This window comes from Helianthus annuus, chromosome 16 (assembly GCF_002127325.2).
Source record: "Helianthus annuus cultivar XRQ/B chromosome 16, HanXRQr2.0-SUNRISE, whole genome shotgun sequence".
NCBI classification, from domain to species: Eukaryota; Viridiplantae; Streptophyta; class Magnoliopsida; order Asterales; family Asteraceae; genus Helianthus; species Helianthus annuus.
The window spans coordinates 102,930,292-102,940,380 of NC_035448.2; positions in this window are offsets into that span (position 1 = coordinate 102,930,292).

Below are 10,089 nucleotides of genomic sequence, written 5' to 3' on the forward strand. Positions count from 1 at the left end.
CATCTTATTGCACAAGCCCATGCCCTTTCAAAACCTTAATTCGATCCAAATGTCTATTTCGGTAAACCACAAGTTCCTACACCAGAACCTAAATTAGATCCGAGTGCCTGGCTCCCTAAACCCCAATCTCAACCTCAAACTTCCACAACTCAACCTCAATTTGATCCAAGTGCCTATCTTTCGCCACCACCACATGCCCAACCATAACAAGCACAACAAGCATGTTATGGTAACAACTTTCAACCCCAAAACCCCAACACCGTCAGAGTTGTTACTTCCAATTTTTCAAAAGTTAGTATAGTAGTTGCAAAGGAACATATGGAACTTCTCAACACAATGTTCAGTGCCTACTGTGGATTGGTTGCAGGTCAAATTGGAAACATTAATTTGACCAATGAAGATTATCAACAGATACACCGTGATGAAATGGAGTTAATGGACATTAAATGGGCGTTTGCGAGTGTTGTTCGAAGGGCTAAGGATTTTATGAAACGAACTCGGTGAACTACCTTGGAAAGCAAAAAGGATACAAAGTATGGTTTCGACAAGGATGCAGTTACGTGCTTTAATTGCGGCGAAAAGGGTCACTTCAAGCGTGAGTGCACCCTACCCAGCAGACAAGGCAACCAAAATCCCTTCCGAAATCAGACAAATACTTCCAACACAAATCAAGGTAATCGTGAAAGAGGGATAGTAGTTGTGAACAACACAACCAACCGAGACCAGTCTGGGCCTTCAAACACCAATCGGGCATTAGTTGTTCAAGCTGATGAAGGGTGTAACTGGTCAGTACAGTTTGGAGATGGTGATGAAGGAGAAGGAGGAACTGCATGTTATGCCAAGATCATCAATCACATCAAGCATGTTCACAAAGAAGAGTTTTCTGAAACTGATGATAGCTCGGGTTATAGTGGTAGTTCGGATGAAGAATGCTCGAGTGTGGGAGGTTATAATTCAGAATCGGATGTGAAGGAGGAAATGAATTCTGATGTTGATAGCTTGTTAAAGGAAGCTGAGGAGTTAAAGTGTCAGAAATCTATTCTAGTAAAGAAGGTTGTTGTTGCATCAAAGGAAATGGAGAAGTTCTTCTCTGGAGATGGATCTTTTTCTTATCAGACTGCCTTTATGGCAAATGTCGCAGCCTCAACAAGTCAGGTAAATTCCGACCCTCTTACTCCTAGTGTATGCAATAATTATGCAGATTTGAAACTTGAATCAGAAAAGATTCATAGTCACAATCAGAGTTTGGTTATTGAGCTGTCAAAATGCAAAGAGGCAAACATGGCTTTAACTCGAAATGAAAAGGATTTCAAATCAGTAATTGAAACTTTAAAGAAAAGTGTTTCCGAATTAACAAAAATTGTTTTTAATAAACAAATTGGTATTAATAACTACATTAATATTATTGAGGGAACAAAGAAAGGGCTAGCCATGGCAAAATGCGAGCATGATGCAATCAAGCTCAAATTGGAGAGTTATTCTAACTCCCGATATGTGCTTGATCACATTATAGACGCTCAACAGCTGAAAGGGAATAAGAAAGGCGTTGGGTATAAGTCGTGTCCGCCCCCTTTGAGACACAACTATACCAGAATGCCCGATGAAGAGGAAATGCCTCGTTTTGAACCAAGTGTACCTCTTGATTATGAGGAAGTTACTACAGGATTAGGGTTCAAACTGGACATTTCCTCGGGTAACTCATCTGAAGGAACAGGAACTTCAACATCTACGAATCAAAGTGCTCCAATTATTGAGGACTATGATTCGTCTGATGATGAAACAGATGTGATTGATCAGGATAAATCACTTGATAAGATGAAAGGAGTAGAAATTCCTATTCTGTGTGATCCTCCTACTCCTGTTGTGTAACCTGTTGTCAAACAAGTGATAGATCCTGTCAAGGAAGTAAAGGAATCTGTGTCTGCCGCTAAGAATAATAATGTGTTGTATACTTTGGTCGGTGATGATAAAATCTATTCAAACAAAGATTTTCCAATTAAAAACGCCATTTCATCTTTGATTGATAAAGTGTTTGAAGATTCTACCAATAATTTTTTGGGAAAGACGATCCCGGGAGTTGTTGTAACTCAGTTTGATCCTATTCCAAAATCTAAAGTTATAAAACAATATGGAAATCAAAGATTACCGATAAAGCAACAACCTATTGCTTCTAAGGGTAAACAGCAAGAACAACGAGCTCCAAAGCCTAAGGCTTCTCAACCAAAGTCTGAAACAAAGGGAGCTCGTTACCAAAAGAAAAGCAATGATGTTAAATTTGTAGCATCAAGAGGTACTGATAAAGTGGAGACTTTTGAAATAAATCAAATACCGATTTTGTTTAACAAGTTAGAATTTTAAAACGTAATAGTCAAAACAACTACACCCAACACAAAAATGGGTGTGATGAAGGAACAACTACCTCTGGATCTACAGGTTCGACATCTGTTTGTCAATCGGAATCTTCTAAGTTTGTTGAAAGGAGAACTTGTTTTAAATGTAGGGAGTTTGGACATATCATTAAAAACTGTACAAATCCTCCCAAAGAAAAGTTTGTTGAGAGAGCCCCTCCTGTCACACCCCGATATTTCCACATATTACTGGTGGGCCCGGTAGGGAGTATCGTGACGTAGTTGATATCATCATAGTCAATTAATCACAGTTTAATGCACAACGGAAGTCTAAAATAATATTACAAACCAAATTGAAAGTATAATAAAATACTACACAACGGTTGTAAGTGGATCCACAGGCGGATCTAAAACAGATAGTGAATCTTTGTTCAGCAGACTTTAAGTATTACGAGTTTGCAAGACCCTTTATCTAATACTCAGGAGCTTCCAGCCCATTACGCGTAGTACCTGCACTTAATCTTTTTGAAAATACGTCAGTTTACACTGGTAAATACAATTAACTGACTCTTTTGAAAAGTGTTTATAAAATTGGTTTGAATGCACAAGGCATAAAATCCTTTGTAACTTGGGACAATTATTTTAAATATAATCTTGTATACAGTTTTACATGTTTGTCGTCCATTCATGTCACACCCCAACCGATGGCGGAAACATCGGGGCGTGGCACTGAGCGAAACAGATTGTCCAGAAGTTTCCATAACAATTATCATTACCAATTAATTTAAAGTAACATGTCCCATACCATGTCTCAAAAGGTAAACAAATTATTACAGATAAAAACTAGGCAAATTGTTCTGTTTCGACAACTCAGGTTTCAATAGTACAGACAACTATTTGTTGGTTACTAAGACTCTTTCCTAGCCTTGACTTCCAAGCAAATAGACACCTTAAGCACCTGTCACATACGTTAAAATAAAAGTCAATAGACATAGTGTAAAGGCGAGTATACAAGTTTGATAATAGCATATAGAGTTTGAAATAGTTTACGCATAACCAGCACGTACACTGAGTAAAACGAAGCATGTTAGTTATCGACATGAACCTATCGATACCAATGACTGCGGGTTGACTGCCCAAGGCAGTTCGTAATACATGATCACCACTGTAATCCATGCAAATAATTGTCCTTAACAACCCCCGCATGAGCGGGTGCTGAGTCCAAACTATAGTAATATCGTTGCTAAGGCAGGTAGACAGCATTCCTTGTATAAATATAACAAACAGCATTCATTAAGTCATGTATATCATGCAATAACGGTTAGTGTTTAAAGTATTGCGTAGTGTGTTCGATGTGATTTAGTATAAGTAACGTATGTAACACCCAAAAGTGCGTAAAGCAAAAAGGGATCGAGTATACTCACAGCGGTTGATGGATTGAAGGGAGCGCTTGAGAGTAGGGTTAGCCTGATTAGATTGATAGCATAACGATAAGAGACGCGTAACACGATGCAACGTACAATTGAGTTGGACAATAGTTCGATCGGATGGTAATCCGATCGGACAGCCAGTCGTGCGGTGGCAATCTGTTCGGACAGTCGTGCGGTCGGACGGTAGTCTGGTCGGATGACTGTTCGAGTGGATTGTTTCTTCTTTTGAGAAAGATGTGTTTGTGTATGATGGCTTGACTTTTGAAGTTTTTGTTGTAGCATTTGAAAACATTGAAGTATCTCTACCTTTCAGGTCGGTCGATCGGGCGGTCGTCCGATCGGACAACAATCCGATTGGCTGACACTTCAATGAGAACAAGTTCACTGCAAGTTGTCACTCGATCGGACAGCAGTCCGGTCGGGTGGCATCCTTAGTGCATTGAACATGATTGAAAAATCGATTAAGTATTAAAGTCCAAGTATCTCATGATCCGAAGGGCAATCCGGTTGGATAGCAATTCGTTCAATACTCAAACTTCCGATAAAATTTGGTTAAGTGTGGGACCCAAGGTGTAAGTCGCTCGGATGGCCAGTCACTCGGATGGCTGTCCGTTCGGACGGTAGTCCGGTCGGATAGCACTCCGTGCTGGTCATTCCGTTCGTCTTCCACTTGGCCGTTTTGATTGTTTGTCGTTTTATCGAGACGTTTTGACAACGTGTTAAGCAACAGAACCCCACCTTGACCCTAGTGGCCCGATCAACAGGAATCACCCTAGTTCGGCCAGTTAACCGGTTCAAGACGTTTGTTCTTGGTTAACCCGAAATCGGTGGTCTCGTGAGTAGAATCCAGATCTTGAGCTAGCACATCACTAAGAATGAGTAGAAGGCTAGAACAAGGTCCGATTCTATCGGTTTTGAGTGCATTGAGTGTAAAAGAGTTGAAAGAAAGTTAGAAACCATCTTTCAATCCTTTTTCACCATGAATGCGTCTAGATCTATGCAAGATCTTTGTTAATTTGTGTGGAAATCGGTTAGATCTAAGTTATTCTTGGTGGATTGAGGCCAAAACATGAATTTCTTCAAGAACACATGATAACGTCATCCTAGAACACCTCAAATCTAGTGATTTAACGGTTAAAAGTTAAGATTCAAAAGATAGAAAGGTGTAGGAGTGCGTGTAGATTAAGGAAGTACAAGATTTAGGACGAGATCTTACCGGATTTGAGAGAAATCGAAGAAAAGGTGGGGAGCACGAGCTATTCGGACAGAGAGTTGCCAAAAGTAGAAAGAATGAAAGTCACATGGGTATTTATAGAGTTCCAAAAGAAGAAAGAGTTGGTCGGTCGGATGACATCTCACCCGGGTGACAGCCCGGTCGGATGACACCTCGACCGGATGGTAGCCCGGTCGGATGGCGATCTGGTCGGCTGACATCTGGTTCGAGTATTCGGTGCGATGATTTTTGATATTTCGATTTCGATTGCGATTGCGCATCGCTTGCAATAGGGTTTCCTATTCAAATTACTTTTAATCCCAACTATTCATATCGAGCACTATCTCTTCTCCACTAATTATCATAGTTCGATTTCGATTGAGTTCGATTGCGATTAGATTGCGACTCGATTGATTACCACACATAACATAAATAAACATGCATAAGTAACACGTAGGGCACACATACACGTATAGCAGTAACCAATATGCGTATTTCGAGTTGCAAGCGCGATTGCGATAAGCGATAAAGCGATTAAACATGCGATAATTAGCAATAAATAGCGAATAACTTCGATTATTAATAGATACTCCACATAATACAACTAACGTAGACAATAAATTAGACTAATTATAAGCCAAAGAAGTCAAAACAGGATTAGAGCAAGGAGCGACAGATCGCAATTAGCGATCTTTTCTTCCTTTGACTTCAATCTTGACTTTGACTTTGATTTTCGAAACACGGGGTGTTACAATTCAGGACCCGGTTAGAAGAGCCGGATAAGATTAGTAGACACACCACTTGGAATAATACCCACAAGAAGTTTCCTCACGAGTGGGGTACCGTTTTACATACGCAACTGTCAGGTGTACGCCTACACCTCGTGCTTAAGTCGTGGCCATTTCTAATGAACGAGCCGAGGATATCCAGGACATGGTCATTAACCCCCCAAAGGCATTGTATCAAACAAAACAGATTAAAACGGGTTATGTAAATGTATTAATCACAATCCGATATAAATAACTACATACCAGACCAAGCGGTGTTATTATAATACCGTATCCCAAGCCCGTATAACGGAAAATAAGTTAAAAGTATTTACCTGAGCTAAAATATAATTTTATTCCCAGCCGTATTTCAATCAGCAAGTACAAGTAGCTTTTACTGGGCTCCTAATCTGGAACAAAGGTTTTAATAACCTATTAATTTCCTAACGGGTCTTATTTAAGTCTTAACTTAGACCGGTTAGTTTTAAAGAAAGGTTTACGGTTCAAAACGCAAGATTAAGCGAAGACCGGATTAGAATGTGATTTAGACCCGACAAGTATGAAGACTTGTATAAAATGGGTAAACTAAATACACTCTGGATTTTGAAGTGAAAATGATAAGGTTTGACCCGTTTTGGTCAATTTATGCAAACTAGATACATAAACCGTACCGAACGTGATTATGCGTAACGGGTAACCAAATGAGTCATGTATAGGTTCCACAAGTTAATATGCTTTAAATATGTTATGATATCAGTAGGATACCTTCCATTATGCCCAAAACGAATTTAAAACCAAATTAAGTCCCGTAAGGGTATTTTGGTCATTTTAAAGTTTATAAAAGAGGTTAAATAGCAATATGAGGTTCTAGTCTAAAATAATTAGTAAAAATAATTATTTTAATAATTTATATCAGTAAGATATTATATATATATGAAATTTATCATTTATGACCAAACTATGCACCGTAGGGGCATTTTGGTCATTTCACATATGCTTTAAGGGTCAAATTTGGAAATCTGAGTTCAAAACTTTTACTTACTGTTTAGGTATAAAAATTTATTAATAACATCAGTAGGTAACAAGTCTTTGGTGCTAAATATGGTTTTAAACCATACTGATACGCCTAAATCGCATAAAAGTCGGTATTTGACGATATTCGGGTTAATTAAGGAAATCTGAGATTTTGATCAGCCTTTACTGTTTAAAATAATTTATTTTATGTATATAATCAGTAGAAAAATGTTTGATATGTAAAGGATGTGTAAAACTCATTTTATTAGCAAAAAGGGCATAACCGTCAATTACCGAGCCTATGCAAGAACCCTACGTTATGATCAGTTTAAAATTTAAAAAAAAATTCCAAAAATCCTTAAATATTATATCTTAACATTAGGTGGCAAGTTTGGTGTCAAAAGTTGGGTTTAAATATGATTTATGCCAAAAATGCCAATTAATTAATAAAAAGCTTTCATTTTACGATATCGCGCATAACTTCTAGTTTAGACCATAATCTGATGTCACACTTTTAGGACATACTTAAATATCAGTAATGAAGGTTTTTATCCTCTCACATTTTCAAAAATCTCGTTTTAATATCAAAAGGGCAATATGGTTCATTTTAAGCAAATAACGGAACATGCAATGAACTAGAATTTCTATGGAACCATGTTGTATAACCTCAGAGGGTTATACTAACATATGATATGGTCCTAAAGGAACGCTAAGGCATAACTAAACTAAGTTAGATCGGGTCAGAACTGAAAGCCAAAGCAAAAGTCAAATTTTGCGACTTTCGGTTGCGAACCGAGCCTAAACTTAGAATTTTCGGGTTGAACATGCCTAGACATGTTCAATTAATATTTACCAAGTTATTAAAGTGACAAAACTGATTTTATTGCTTTTACATCATTAGTTATGAATTTTATTTAAAAACCGGCTCGTTTGACTTTTATTTTAATTGCTTTGACCCGACAATTAACTAAGCAAACGTGATAATTAGGAGGTGCCCTTTTGAGGGCTTAACATCTACCTAATTACGATCACGTTGCCATGTTCGTTGCGAACCTTGGCTTGACCATTTAAAGTGTTACCGAAAGTCAAAGCGTTTATCGAAAACGCTTGACTTTTCGGCTTTAAAAGCCAAATAGAATAAACTAGTCATGAAAGGACACTTACAAATGGTCCTATGGACTGAAAGGAGGTTCCCAAAAGTTCAGGATCCTCTTAGACATTGAGAGATAGCAGATTGGAATGATGTGTGTGAGTTGCTTGAATGAATTTCAACCCCTATTTATAGTTTTTGAGATGGAATAGGATCATGACAAGTGTTGGAATGGATTGTGAGATGAATACAAGTGTCTTTACAGCTGTAAAACCAGTATACCAGCGCCCCTAGACTAATTATATGTGTGTTAACAGCTGTTAGTAATCAGCAACAATCCATAGATTTGAGCAACATGGTTTTGGATTTGTGTGGAAAGCAAGAAACAACAAACAGCTGGTTTTTAAACCTGCTATTGCTGCTGTTTTATGGGCTGGCGGCCCTCGAGAAAGGGAGACCCAATTGGTCGCGGCCCGCGACCTGGTTTAGACCAGCCCAACGTGTTTCAGGTATTACGATATCAGTCCCTGAACCTTAATGCACAATTTAACCTTCAAAACTTACACTTTTGGCACAATAGTTTCTAGTTTATCATTACATGTTAATACAGGGTTCAAAACCTCTAACGGTCAACCCTAGGCATACTCAGGAGCGCGACGGAGTTCCTGGTTTGTTCAAAAGGTCACCCTAAAGTGTAGTTTCGCACGTTGACGCCTTTAACCCCTTAATTCGCGAATTCGCGCGCATCATTGCGAAACGGTATAGAATTCTTACATGGCCATTATTAAATACTTCCGAGGGTATGAATGAACATTGCGAAGTTTCTGGTTCGTTCAAAAGGCCTCTCCAAGGCGTAGTTTCGCAAGTCGTCGCTTTTAGTCCCTTAATCGCACAAAGTAGCGCGTAATATCGTTTAACGATATCTAAACCTTTCGTGGTCCATGTTGAGTATTCCCTAGCATGTGCTTAAATGTTACATCGCTCCCGTTCACTTAAATGGTCATCCAAAGGCGTAGATTTAAAAGTTGACGCTTTTGGTCCCTCTAACGCGTAAACTTTCACGTATCATCGTTTAATAGCACCAAAGCCCTATGTAATCCATATTAGGCATTCTCGAGAATATAATTAAACATCATGATGCTTCGGGTTTGTTAAAAGGTCATTCAGGGGTATAATTAAACATATTGACGCTTTTAGTCCCTCTAACTTGCAAAGTTGCGCGTAATGTCACTTTTAGGCATAAAAGCCTTAGATGGTCAATATTGGATATTCGCGAGAGTATAAACACACATCGTGTAGCTCTCGGTTTGTTAAAAGGTCACTCAGAGGTAAGAATTAACATGTTGACGCTTTTAACCCTACGTCGCGCAAACTTTCAAGTAATTACGCAAACGGCTACTCTTGATCAACAAGTGGCTCATTTGTGAAAATGTATACCGTGTAATGTCATTCAGAGGCTTAGTTTAAGCATGTTGACGCTTTTAGTCCTTTCACATTCAAAGTTTTTGATTTTTTTCGCAAAATTTAGTCCCTCATAGTCAATGTTTGACCTTTTTAATGTTTAGTACACGTGTCAACACATCATTGGTCGTGATTTTATGAGGTATTACACCTCCTGATAAAGGTCACCAACAACGTCGTTCTGTTTCACCAAAACTAGATAAGCGAACTGTTAAAGAACAAGAAACAAGACAACGACGTCAAAACGTCAAGGCAATAGAAAAGGCTTTAAAACCGGAAGTCAAATCTGTTAAAAGGGAACCAAGTTCATCACATCCGTTAAAACTAGAAATTTCAAAATCTCTTCATAAAACTCAATCTGGTAAACCAAATCAGTCTTGGAAACCTAAAACGGGTGAAGGTTCAGGGGGAGGTACAATATTTCAAAATCATCATGAAATCGAAATCACATTTAGTGATGATCAGGGACGACCCAAGACCACTAAGGCTTGGGTCCCCAACTTCAACTGATTGTTAAATGAAATGTGCAGGATGTTCCAGGAGGAACTGTCAATAGTCATTGGATTGTTGACAGTGGAGCATCTAGGCACATGACGGGCGACTTACGGCTTCTTTATGACGTGAAAAACATTAGAGGAGGTTATTTCACATTTGCTGGAGACAAAGGCGGATATATCACTGGAGAAGGAAAGATCTCCAATGGTGTTGTGTGTTTCGATAAGATCAATTATGTACGACAAATTGATCACAATCTTCTAAGTGTTTC